Source organism: Muntiacus reevesi, chromosome 15, assembly GCF_963930625.1.
Source record: "Muntiacus reevesi chromosome 15, mMunRee1.1, whole genome shotgun sequence".
NCBI lineage: Eukaryota > Metazoa > Chordata > Mammalia > Artiodactyla > Cervidae > Muntiacus > Muntiacus reevesi.
The window spans coordinates 10,773,115-10,786,182 of NC_089263.1; the positions used below are offsets into that span (position 1 = coordinate 10,773,115).

General features: G+C 40.8%; 1 long non-coding RNA gene across 1 annotated transcript in view; it reads left to right on the top strand.

Moving 5' to 3' along the window:
- Nucleotides 1-1,096: 1,096 nt before the first annotated feature.
- Nucleotides 1,097-13,068, top strand: part of LOC136147482 (uncharacterized) — a 91,950-nt gene continuing 79,978 nt past the window's right edge. The window contains exon 1 of the long non-coding RNA XR_010659194.1: nucleotides 1,097-1,154. This is a non-coding gene — a long non-coding RNA (uncharacterized lncRNA). The remainder of the gene's footprint in view (nucleotides 1,155-13,068) is intronic.

Here is a 13,068-nt window from a genome sequence, read left to right on the forward strand (position 1 = left end):
TCCTTTTATTTTCATTGACCTTTATTCCTGGGATGATATTCAGATGAGATATTAGCCACTACATAAAACACATTGATTCTCACTATGGAAGAAAGTGACGTGATTGTGAAGAGTGTCCACTCTCCAGACCAATACTTTGTTAGTTGACAAAGTCAGTTGCAAAAAAAAGATTAAATTACTATTATTTCAGCTTGTACATTTAATCGGCAGAGGTTGGAGAACAAAGAGGGGCTGGCAAGATCTCTGAAGCTCAGGACAGAGGATTATTGTACCATAGCTGCTCAGTCACGTGGCTGTTTCTTGTCCAGTTTTTGTACAATAAAACTGGTGGGCCTGGGGCTGCCTTCGGATTACAGCCCCTTGAAGTGATAAACATGCTGTTTCCCTGAGATTTGCCCCAGGAGATAAACATTTCCGATGGATTTTTCTGACAAAGCCAAGAAAGCTAATAATTGCCATGTCAGGCAAAGAAAAAAAAAGTGAAAACTTATTCAGTGTGATCCCTTATGAAAGAAAGAAAAAGAGCAAAAGATGATTCACAACTGGAAGCATGAATTGTCAGAGCTCTTTGAGGATTTTTTGAATAAGCGCTTCCGCCAGGTTATAAATAATGACAACAGACAGTAATTTGCATGGATTAGGGTTGTTAACATTTATCAATTTCTGCATTTTAAAATACTCCCAAATTCTTGATTAGGAGTGTGCCTTTGTAGTGAAGGATTGATAGTGGGAGTAAAAGAATTTGATGAATTTAAAACTCAGATGAGAGAAAGCAAAGCCATCCAGATCTAAACTGAGATACCATTAGTAGTTCCCATAAATCAAATCATGTTTATAGTAAGGATACAGCTGAATTACCATCTGGACTTTTTAACCTCGACATTTATTTCCGAATCATTCCCTAATATTGGAAGTAAACTTAACCCTTCCTTTTATCTCTAGGGTTTGCCTGGATGCCAGTTTTCTTTGAGAAATGATCTGATTTTTGATGGGGACAGAATGTCATGTATGGCATGAGGTTGGAAGAAGCAGAGAAATCTTGCGTAACATTAAGCTATAAAAGAAAGAAAACATGCTTAGCTCTAAAACCACATCAGCTGAGAAGAACTTAGTGTCGGGGGTGGAGAGAAGTGAGAAATTTGGATTGCAACCATGTAAGTTTGGGGCATATTTATGTATAAAATTGAATTGATTAAAAAAAAAGTTTTATGTAGCCATAGACAGGATTGATAATGAATAGAAAGCCACATAGATTTTCTAAAGCTCTAATTAAATGGCTAAATAAGTCTGGGCTTTTATTTTTCTTTTTCATGTTGTATAGTTTCAGATGTGAGCCTTTATAAGTCAGAATGACCTGTGATCCAAAGAGGGGATTCTAACATGAATTCAAGTGACTTTCCATGCAGTAGGTACTGTGTTCCGGGCAGTTAGCAGTTTTACTGATAGTTACTAATTCTCCTTATCAACTCCAGGGTATAGTGGATAGATAGTGATTCAACATAACTAAGTATAGAATACTAACACGTAAGGTGCTAAGGTGGAAATCAGAACATTTTTCCTACCAAGAAGGGGTTTCTGCTATGCCATTTGGTCTAAACTCTTTGTGCAAGGGGACTAGCTCATTTGTAATTGACTGGTTGGAAAACAATCTGAAATTAATGTAGAATTATGATTCCAATTCACATCTGATTAAATCAAATTTTAGGAGCAATGAAAGGTAATCATTTCAGACCGGGGATGTTTGAAACTTAGTCTGTCTTTCTCAGTCAAGATTCAGCTCTAATCTCATGATTAACATCTTCCTCAGAAGTTCAGCATTCCCAGTGCCAGAAGAAACAAACTGTGTACTCTTTAGGAAAAAAATGCATCCTTTTCCTGGATACATCTCGCTCTGTCTGTCTCTGCCTCTCTCTACCTCACCTTCAAATTTTAAAGTGACCACAGTGTATAGAATAAGACATATTCTGATTTTATATGTAGACAGACTACCAACTGTAATCTGCCAGTGCCACTGATGATAATTGTGAACATTTAAATGATGAGAAATTTGGTCAAAAATAGAAACTGCCTATTAAACACATTTAATTGAGGAAAATCCTGCTTTATCTACTCCATTTTATTTTTAAGTTGCTGTTTCCTTTCCTTTTCCCTCATAAATAAGAAAACTGGCTCGGAAACTTGGCTCGTGAGATTGTGAAGAGGGTTTATCCTCCACGGAACTTGACACACGCTGATCAGGGAATCTCTTTTGTCTGAGGACCTTCTTTAGGAAAGAAGAATTGGTTTCTTAACTGCTTTCAAAGCAGCCTTGACAAGTTTCTTTGTGTCCCTGTATCTTTCTTTCTGAGCTGAAGGTTCTTCACCCAGCCCTTATTATAGATGACCTAACATTTCACTCCGGGGCTGATACCAGAATCCTTTTCCTTTAGTCCCAGGCAAGGCTACTGCCATTTCCTCTGTCTCTCCTTCCTGAATTTACCTAAACTGAAGTCCCAGCCTTTTGTTGAAATGCTTTTCTCCCTTCCGCTCTTGTGAGCCCTGTGTCACAGTATCAGCAAAAGGTTGCAGCCAACTTCCCTTCGCTGTGGACACAGGAAGGGGAAGCGAAGAGGAGAGAAGTTACTGATCTGCTTCTGGGGGCCAAGGGTGTGGGGAGGGTGCGTGTGCGCCTCTCAATAGCTTTCACTGCCTCTTGTGCTTTCCTTTGTTAACCAACCTTTGCTATTGTGTTGAGAAGCCTTTTAATAACAGCCAGCAGAACTGACTAAATGGTAATACCAAGATGAAAAGGACCTGGTTTAAAAAAAAAATTATATGCGCACAGATGCCTGGATACACACATAGCAGATAGTCAACTGTTTCTGGAGGGTGGAACGTGCCTGCGGCTTTTCTCATCCGTCGGAGACAGTATCAACTTTATTGTATTCAGTCCTCACAGTATCTTATTAAAACGAGAGCCATTTTCATCACTTTACAAGTGAGAAAGCTGAACACGGAAACTTAGGGAGGAGTGGTCGTTGTCAAAGACCACATAGCAGGAGGCAGAGCTACAATTCAAGATATGTGTTCATCCTTCTCTCCGCAATCTCTCATGCTGCTGAAAGGAACAAGCACACAGGCTACTGACATGGAAATCAAACTTTCAATCTAGGACAACTTTTCTCCATCAAAATGGCAGTGAGATTATTATTATTCTTTTTTTGCATTTTAATTATTCTCTTTTGGTGCCACAGGGTAATTAATGTGAGCATATTTCCATTCTTCTGACCCAGAAATCCTTGGACGATGGCTCTCAAGGAGCCTGCAGATCTTTCACTTACAACTCCTTTTACACACCTTAATTTCTGTAATTAGACTCCTCTGCTATGCCATCTCCATTGGGCTAATGGTAGCCCTGTGACTCTTCCTTCTGGTTTATGGTGATTACAAATGGGGCCTCAGAGTCACATAGCAGGGGAGACCCCGGCTCAGGATGGGTCTCAGGATTCAGGAGTGCAATGCCTGACATGGTTTAGGGGACAAAGCATATTTAACGCAGCAACCTAGAGAGCTTGAGCTTTTCAAGACAATTAGGAGGATGCTCTGAAAAGTGCAAGAGTAGATTAATGAATACATGAATGCCTTTGATTTACTATCATCACGTCTAAGTGTCAGAATTAATGGAATAACACATCAAAGGTAGTGTCCACGTTAAGGAGGGAGGAGTCTGTAAACAGGAGCAGTGGAGAAAGAGAAATTAGACATTGTGAAGAGGGGTCATAGCTCACCCTAGTGCTTGCTCCAGGTCAGTAGAAGCAATTGGTCATTCTGAGCATCCCTTGTGGTCAAGCCCAAGCCCTGGGGCCAGAGCTAAAGGAAAAGAAAGAAGGAAGGGAAAACAGAAAGGAAGGAGGGATGGAAGGAGTGGGGATGGAGGGAGAGAGTGGAGGAAGGAAAGAAAGAAAGAGGCAGAGAGAAATAAAAAAGAGGATAGGTGAGATAAATGGACAAGCCAATAGGGACACAGACAAGCAATCTTCTGCATTTACTTTAAAGGTATAAAGCTGTTTTCTCCATTGTCCAACTGAAGGGTGCATAGTGAAAGTAAATATTTTATGGAGGAAAATAATGAGACAGCTAGAGGTTAAGTGGGTGGCAGGGAGGGGAACCCAGGCTTTCCGCCTTCTGGTCGAGTTCAGCTGCTCTTCCTCCTCCTCCTGGGCCACACCCCAGCCCACAGACTGACGCATCCAAAAAAAGTAAAGCGAAACAAAACAGGCAAATCTTTCCACAGCCTTAATCAAAGCAACTGAAGGGGGCATTGCAGAGACATGAACGAGATCACTGTCTAAGGGCCATATTTTTGAGTCAAGGAGTATCACGATACACATATTGATCCATTTAGGATTCTTATAATAAATGGAACAGAGAAAAGTCTTATAGTGGAACAGAAAAAAATCCGAAACATTTAAGAATGCAATCCTCTCCAGAGCTATATCATCAGTGTAACTGAGAGCTTATATTTATCAATATCATTTTGATTTTCTACTCTTAACTTCCTTTTTATGTTACACCCTTCACTTTCTTATTGAAAGAATGAAACAAAAAGCTGAAGCAAAGATTTACCTTTTACTTTAAAGTCAACATAGACACACTTTCACAAATTTGGACAATACACACACTTCCTATAAATATCAACATACCCATACTACAAAGTGTTTGAGTGGGGGGTAGGGTAACAAAAGTTACTGTGAGCAGGATTTGGACAAACACAGGTCTGATCCCAAGTCTACCCCTTCACCTCAGTGGGATTCCAGGAGAATTACTTACTCTTTTCACGTGCCGTTATCTCCATTAAAAAAGAGACTTAGAGTACCTATATGGTAGAATTCCCTGAGAGGAACGAAAGCTATGTGTCAAGTGTCTGGCAAGGCAGCACTCAGCAGGGCTTTATTAAGCACAGACTGTCTTTCCAGACAGTAGGTTCACCTGCATACACAGATTATTGAGTTATCTGAGGAGGAGCTGAGTTTTGATTCTCCAACCTGATCTCGGGTGGCCTTGGCCTGGAGTGGCTTGAAGTGGCGCTTCAGCTCCAGGCCGGATGTTGAGGCCAAGTTGTGGTGATGGAAGCACCTAATCCTAACTACTAGTGAAAGTGAAAGTCACTCAGTCGTGTCCAACTCTTTGCGACCCCATGGACTATACCCTACCAGGCTCTTCTGGCCTCTGAATTCTCCAGGCCAGAATACTGGAGTGGGTTTCCTCTCTCTTCTCCAGGGCATCTTCCCAACCCAGGGATCAAACCCAGGTTTCCCACATTGCAGGCGGATTCTTTACCATCTGAGGCACCAGGGACGCCCTTCCTAACTACTAGACCAGCGGTCGGTGACAAGGCCCTGGCCCTTCAGCTTTGCAGAAAAAGAGCTCCCACAGGCAGAAAGCAGTGAAACAAGTAAAGTATCAATATTTATTAAGAGGAAAAGGAGTACAGTGTGTGTGGATAGACACACAGGCAGACTCAGGAAGGATCCCTGAGTCATGCCCGTATAGCCATTTAAATCACTTATATGGGGCATCTCTTCTGGCTTTCCTTTGGCCAGTCCTTTTGATTTGCTGGTTCAGAGTCCATAGTTGCATATCACAGGATCCTCCCTTGTGTGTGACGCCTCTCTTAGCCAAGATGGATTCTGTGAAGAGGTCTACGGGTGCTATTCTGTGCTAAGTTGTTCAGTCATGTCCAACTCTTTGGGACCCCATGGACTGCAGCCCGCCAGGCTCCTCTGTCCATGGGGATTCTCCAGGCAATACTGGAGTGGGTTGCGTGCCGTCCTCCAGGGGGCCTCTGGGCAGTGAGCATCAGTTAGCATCACTCCCCTTTGGCTCGCCAAGGAGCCTTTCTGTGCACGAGTAGTCAGGGAGCTCTCCTGACTTCAAGAATGGGAAATAAGTGGTCTGGGCAGCGCCCAGCCTCCTCTCTTAATTGTCCTGCTATTCTCTGTTATGCCCGATGTCCGAATCCCCGAGCGGGAAGAGAGAAGGGGAAGTTTATTACTGATTCGAGCCACGGCCCTGGCTCGAGTCAGTAATAAACTTCCCTTTTTTGCCAGTTGCATTGTCTTGGAAGCCTTCTCTCTTCCCGCTCGGGGATTCGGACATCGGGCATAACATTCTCATCTTGGAATTTCAGTCCGCGAGGAATGAATCTCCAATTGCTTTACCCTGGAGGAGGCCCATCTACCTCCTGCCTCAAACCTGGAACAAGAAGAAATCTGATATTTTCCCCAGAGATGGTTCTCAAAGTTGAGGACACAAAACATATTTAATTTTTCATATCTAATGTAGTGTTGTAGCATACATCCTCCTGTTTATAAAAAAATCAAATGTTTGTGGTATCTGCAAAGTATTCTAACATGGTACATTACATAGTCTGCTTAAGTAGTCCTCTATATTGTGATTTTACATTTTTAAAATTATAAATAAAATGGAAGAGACCCTTTTTTATTTATCAACTCTTTAAGGCATATTTTAGATGCTCACTTACTTAGAATAAAATTACTAGATCAACACTTAGATACATTTTTAAGGTGTAGGTTGCTTATTTATGTATTACTTTCCACACCATGGGCTTGATAATTTTACTTTCCTGATATGGAAACAGACTGAATAAAAATTCAGAACTGTTTCCACCTTAAATAGCTTGCCCTTATATTAATTATATGCGTGTGTGCTACATCACTTCAGTGGTATCTGACTTTGCGATGCTGGGGACCTTAGCCTGCCAGGCTCCTCTGTTCATGGGGTTCTCCAGGCAAGAATGCCAAAGTGGGCTACCATGCCCTCCTCCAGGGTATCTTCCCCATTGAGGGATCAAACCCTAGTCTCTTATGTCTCCTGCACTGACAGGCAGATTCTTTACCACTAGCACCATGGGAAGCCCCTATATTAAATATATACTAAATATATTAAATAGTCCAAACCAAATAATCCAAGATTTACTACACGTTAAGTCAGTCAATGCTTACAACTTTGCATGCATTTTATCATAACAGTGGGGCTTTGCATATACATAGCAGTTAAGTCCAAAAAAACTCATTTAGCACACAATATTTCATAACAGAAAAAAGAAAGTTAAAGTGTAGTCGCTCAGCAGTGTCTGACTCTTTGTGAAGAGAGTCCTTCTTGCCTGAAGGACTGCAGGCAAGAATATTGGAGTGGGAGATCCCTTCTCCAGGGGATCTCTAGGACCCAGGGATTGAACCCAGGTCTTCCGCATTGCAGGCAGATTCTTTACCATCTGAGTGACGAGGGAAGCCCCCCCCCCCGCTTTTTTTAATAAACAGAAGCATTTGCCAATTGTTCTCAAAAACTAGATATTGGTTTATATATGTGTGTGTGTGTAGAAGTGGATTCAAAATTTTAAATAGGAGAAAATCTCTGCTTCCTCCTGCTCGCCTGCCCACTAGACAGCAGCAATCAAGTTCCCCACATCCTGGTAGCAGGTTATCTAGTGGACTTGTTAGCACAGGCTTCTGGAAGGCAGGTGAGGGCTGGTGTTCAGTCGGTATCAAAACTGGAGAAGTGGGTTCTAGGAAGGCTGGAGAAGCAGGGTGTAGGAGGGCTTTGCTGTGAGGCTGTGTTACCCTTTAGCAAACCCAGGAGGCATCTCCCTCCACCCTGTTCTGTGCATTTGATTAATGTGATTCCAGTTTCCACCTTCAGTATCTCCCTCAGATATTTTACTAGCACCGCATTCTACTTCTACATGCTAGATCAGACCACAATTATCTTGACATCGTTTAGAAGACCACCAGATGCGGCCAAAGCACAGTGAGCTACAAGGAGTCAACCCAGGGTGTGGTTGAGACTCCCCATGAGGAAACTAAAATCTGTTAGAAACAGATCATTTAAAGTCCTTGTAAGACTCCTTAAAATCATGTATTTTGTGTTTCTCAGCAGGTTAGGGTGTTTTAAGTCAGTTGGAATAAGGCCTGTCCCCAGAGATCACTTTTTGTTGGTCCCCTTACTCATAGTTGGGCTTCCGTTGTGGCTCAGCTGGTAAGGAATCCACCTGCAATGTGGGAGGCCTGGATTCAATCCCTGGGTTGGGAAGATCCCCTGGAGAAGGGAAAGGCTACCCACTCCAGTATTCTGGCCTGGAGAATTCCATGGACTGTATAATCCATGGTGTCAGAAGGAGTCAGACCCGACGAAGAGACTTTCACTTCACTTACTCATAGTTATTTATTCTTTTAGATTTTCCTTTTGGAAAAAAAAAAAAAGCTTCATTAGATTTTTTTTCATTCCTTTTAATATTTTCATAATATTTCATTCAATTATTATATCTTGAATAAGTTCAGTCATATCTGAAACCTTAATTTTGTTTTTTGTTTTCTAATTTTGACCTCTTATAAACAACACTATGGTGGATATATTTCTAGGTATAACATGATGAATGTTCATGACTATTTCCTTGTGACAAATTCTTGGAGAGAGAAATGATGAGTTCAAGATGCCTTCCAAAAATATCACATCAAGGTATATTGCTACCTATGAATACTCGATGATGATCATATGTAATATGTAGAATGCGTATATAATACATACAATGCTGTTGTTCAGTCACGATGACTATGCAGCTCTATGAACTGCCACATGCCAGAGTTACTTGTCATTCACTGTGTCCTGGAATTCACTCAAAGTCATGTCCATTGTGTCAACGGTGCCACCCAGCCATCTCATCCTTTGTCTCCCTCTTCTCCTCCTGACCTCAATCTTTCCCAGCATCAGGGTCTTTCCAGTGAGTTGACTCTTTGCTCACGTAGCCAAAGTATTGGAGCTTTAGCTTCAGCATCAGTCCTTCCAGTGAATATTCAGGGTTGATGTTCTCTAGGATAGACTGCTTGAATCTCCTTGCAGTCCAAGGGACTCTCAGCACCACAGTTTGAAAGCATCAATTCTTTGACTCTCGGACTTCTTTATGGCCCAACTCTTACATCTGTACATGACTGATGGAAAAACCACGGCTTTGACTATACAGACCTTTGTCTGCAGTTATTTCTCTGCTTTTTAATATGCTGTCTGGTTGGTCATAGCTTTCCTTCCAAGGAGCAAGCATCTTTTAATTTCATGGCTACAGTCACCACATTCAGTGATTATAGAGCCCAAGAAAATAAAATCTGTCACTGCTTCCAGTTTTTCCCCTTCTATTTGCCATGAGTGATGGCACCAGATGCCATGATCTTAGTTTTCTGAATGTTGAGTTTTAAGCCAGCTTTTTCACTTTCCTCTTTCTTCTCCACCAATATACTCTTTAAATCCTTTTCACTTTCTGCCATTAGAGTGGTTTCATTTCCTAGATACAATCTTTTTTAAAATTTTATGTGGATTTTCTGTCTCTCTTCTCGATAATAGAGACTTATTCAAGAAACCATTCTCAGATTTTATAGATCTTTTGAAAGAACCACTTCAGATCAATTTTTACTGCTCTTCTAATTCAGTAATGTATGTCTTCATCTTTATTACTCATTCTTTATAACTCTTTATTATATTTTCTTGATTCAATTTAATACATGATTTATCATTTTTAAATTTTTTGTTTAAGAAACTTGGATTTTTCTCTGCTTGTTCAATATGGCCCTTTTACCTACAAACATTTCTTTTAGACCTGGAGGTTAATATTCTATTTAAACTCCCATTGCACTTTTTACTTTAAAAATGAACTGCCTCAATGTAACTTCACCTTCCCTATAGTCCGATTTCCTTTACTACATATAGGGAGTGGGTGAGTTTGAGGGAGATGGCTGTAGAATTAATTACAATCACTCTGAACACATAAAGTGTTGGTTAGAACCTCTCTTTTCTCCAATTGTTAAATGCCTTCAGCTTTTAAGTGTAAGTAGTAAACACCAGAAATAAACGACCCAAACTGTGTTCTAAAACTATGGAGGAGAGCTTATTTCAGCACTTTCTATTTCTTTGATTGGGGTCTATCCTTGACTGGCTATTCATATTCATGACTACAGCCTTTCCCCCCTTCCAAGAATTAAACCATAAATACAATTTAAAGCTACTAGCTTCTTAAAAACATTTTGATTTATCAAGATCTTCAGTGAACAAATGGCAAGGCCCCTTTTATCCCTCTTTATCATAACAGTTTTTTAAACCCCTGTAACTACCATAATCAAATATGGTCTGGTAGACTTGGTAATGGGCTTCCGTGTGGCTAATATGGTAAAGAATCTGCTTGCAAAGTAGGAGGCCTGGATCCGATCCCTCAGTTGGGAAAATCCCCTGGAGGAGGCATGGCAACCCACTCCAGTATTCTTGCCTGGAGAATTCCCATGGGCAGAAGAGCCTGGAGGTCCGCAGTCCATGGGGTCACAGATCCAGACATGACTGAGCAGCTAAGCACAGCACAGACTTGGTAAAATGGCCGTTCTCAGAAGTCAGTTATAGGATAAATCTCAAAGCAACAAGATGAATCGAGTAATTCATACGCTGAACATGAAAGATAGCAGGTAGGAAATGGCAACCCATTCCAGTATTCTTGCCTTGAAAATTCCATGGACAGAGGAGCCTGACAGGCTACAGTCCACAGTGTCACAAAGAGTTGGACATACTAAACAACAATGATTGAGAAGGAAAAAAGAATAATGATAACATCAGTCATGGAACAGAATATAGAACATTCTAAACATTCTTTAAATTTATTTTATATTTAAATTAAATGTTATATTTAGTTAGGTTTTTTTCCTACATTAAATGTTGTTTAGTTATTTATGAATGAAAGCAGTCAAGCATGTTAACAGAATTATTGGGTTGGAAACTGTTTCATCCTAAATTTATTTTTTCATTTGTTGACTAAAATGTTTATACCATATTTTATTATTTGAAGGGTTAATTTTATATATAGAAAGAGAAGAAAAGGTTATTCAGGAAAAGGAAAGTACTCGTGAAAAATGCAAAGGGTGGTAAGAAGAAATGAGCTGGTAAAATGAGTGATGTCTACAGCCCAGGTCAACATCTTGATGGCAGCCTTGTAGGCGCCCAAAACCAGAGGTATCTGGCTAAGCCTGACCCAGATGCCTGACCCATGAAATTTATGAGATAATAAATGATGACTATTTTAAGTTGCTGTTGTTGCTTCTGCTGCTAAGTCACTTCAGTCGTGTCTGACTCTGTGAGACCCCATAGATGGCAGCCCACCAGGCTCCCTCATCCCTGGGATTCTCCAGGCAAAAATACTGGAGTGAGTTACCATTTCCTTCTCCAATGCATGAAAGTGAAAAGTGAAAGTGAAGTCGCTCAGTCATGTCTGCTACATTTTGGCATTTTCGCTACCAAGAAGAAATAATGAATACACCAGTCATATTAAAAACAATCTATCTTTGGGTCCTAGAAAAATTCAGGAAGCTTTTGGGAAGAAAAGAAGGTGTTTGAATTAAAGGACTTGGATAATGGAAAGTCTTGAATCAGTGTAAAATAGTGTTGTAAATATACAAAGACTCTCAGACTAATTGACACTGCTGTAGCTTAGCACAACAAGGGATGTTGAAGCAACTACGTGGAGTAAAAGATGATGTGCTGAAAAATAAGAAAACGTAAAATGGCTACTTAGCTGCTTAGGTGCAGTTGTTCCTAAATTTGTCAACTACAAGGATTTTTTCTTCTTCACTATAGAAACAATATAAAAACAATCTTGTCTTACTCTCACTTTAAACCTTTTAATGATGCCCTATTGTCCATGAAAAAATACCTAATCTTTCTGTGTATCACATTTGTCCTATCACAGAACCCCTGACTGCCTGTTCAGATGCACCAGCTGAGCCACAGGGGAAGCCCAAAGTTAAAATCTCCAGGGGATTTTCCCAACCCAAGGATCAAATCCAGGTCTCCCACATTGACATTGCAGGTGGATTCTTTACCAGCTGAGCCATCAGGGAAGCCTGAGAATACTGGAGTGGGTAGCCTATCCCTTATCCAGGGGATCTTCCCAACCCAGGAACCAAAGCAGGGTCTCCTGCATTGCAGGCAGATTCTTTACCAACTGAGCTGATATCAGGGAAGCCCATCTCTTACCAAACTCTCCCTCAAACTCTCTGCTCTGAGCTCTCCAAATGCACCAAAGTCTTTGACACCTCTTGCCTTTACAGACATGACCTTGCTTACTGGAACATGCTTCACCACCTTCTTCAAAGGTTAACTCTTCATTGCCTTTTATGATATTTTTTAATTGGAGTATAATTGCTTTACAATGTTGTGTTCGTTTCTGCCGTACAACGAAGTGAATCAACTCTATGAATAAATATATCCCTTCCCTCTTGAATCTCCCCACCACTCACCTTCAATCCCTCCACTCTAGGTCATCACAGAGCACCGAGCTGAGCTCCCTCTGCTACAGCAGGTTCCCACTAGCTGTCTATTTTACTCATGGCAGTGTATGTATGTGTACTATATATACTGTATATAATTTTAACCTCCCAATTTGTTCCACCCCTGCCCTGTTTCCACATGTCCATGCTCCAGATCAGCATTTCTATTCCTGTGCTGGATATAGGTTCCTCTCTACCACTTTTGTAGATTTCACATATATGCGTTAATATATGATAACTTGTTTTTCTCTTTCTGACTTGCTTCACTCTGTGCGAGAGTCTCTAGGTCCATCCACATCACGACAAACGACCCTGCTGAAGCATCCCGCCAGACAAGAAGGTTTTCCTTGCTCTGGGACCCCTGAGGAACAATGGTGCCTGACAACTGTGGAACAGATCACGTTCTGACATCATCTTTTCCTAGGTCTTTCTTCCAGCCCTTCCTCCTCATAAACAACTGAACTGAATTGCACCATAGAAAGTTTTACATAGAAAGCTGTTTTTGTCGTGTTCTTTTTTACTTAACCAAAAGCTTATATAGCTGCCCACTAGAGCTTAAGATCAGGATGAGTTAAGATCAGGATCCATTAAGATATAATGAATCTGTATCATCATATCAACAGCAGATCACTTCAACATTCCTCTAAGTTCATAAAAATGAAGGCATGGTTTCTGTTTGTCTCTTTAAAATGCTTCAATAACTCAAAGATCCCAC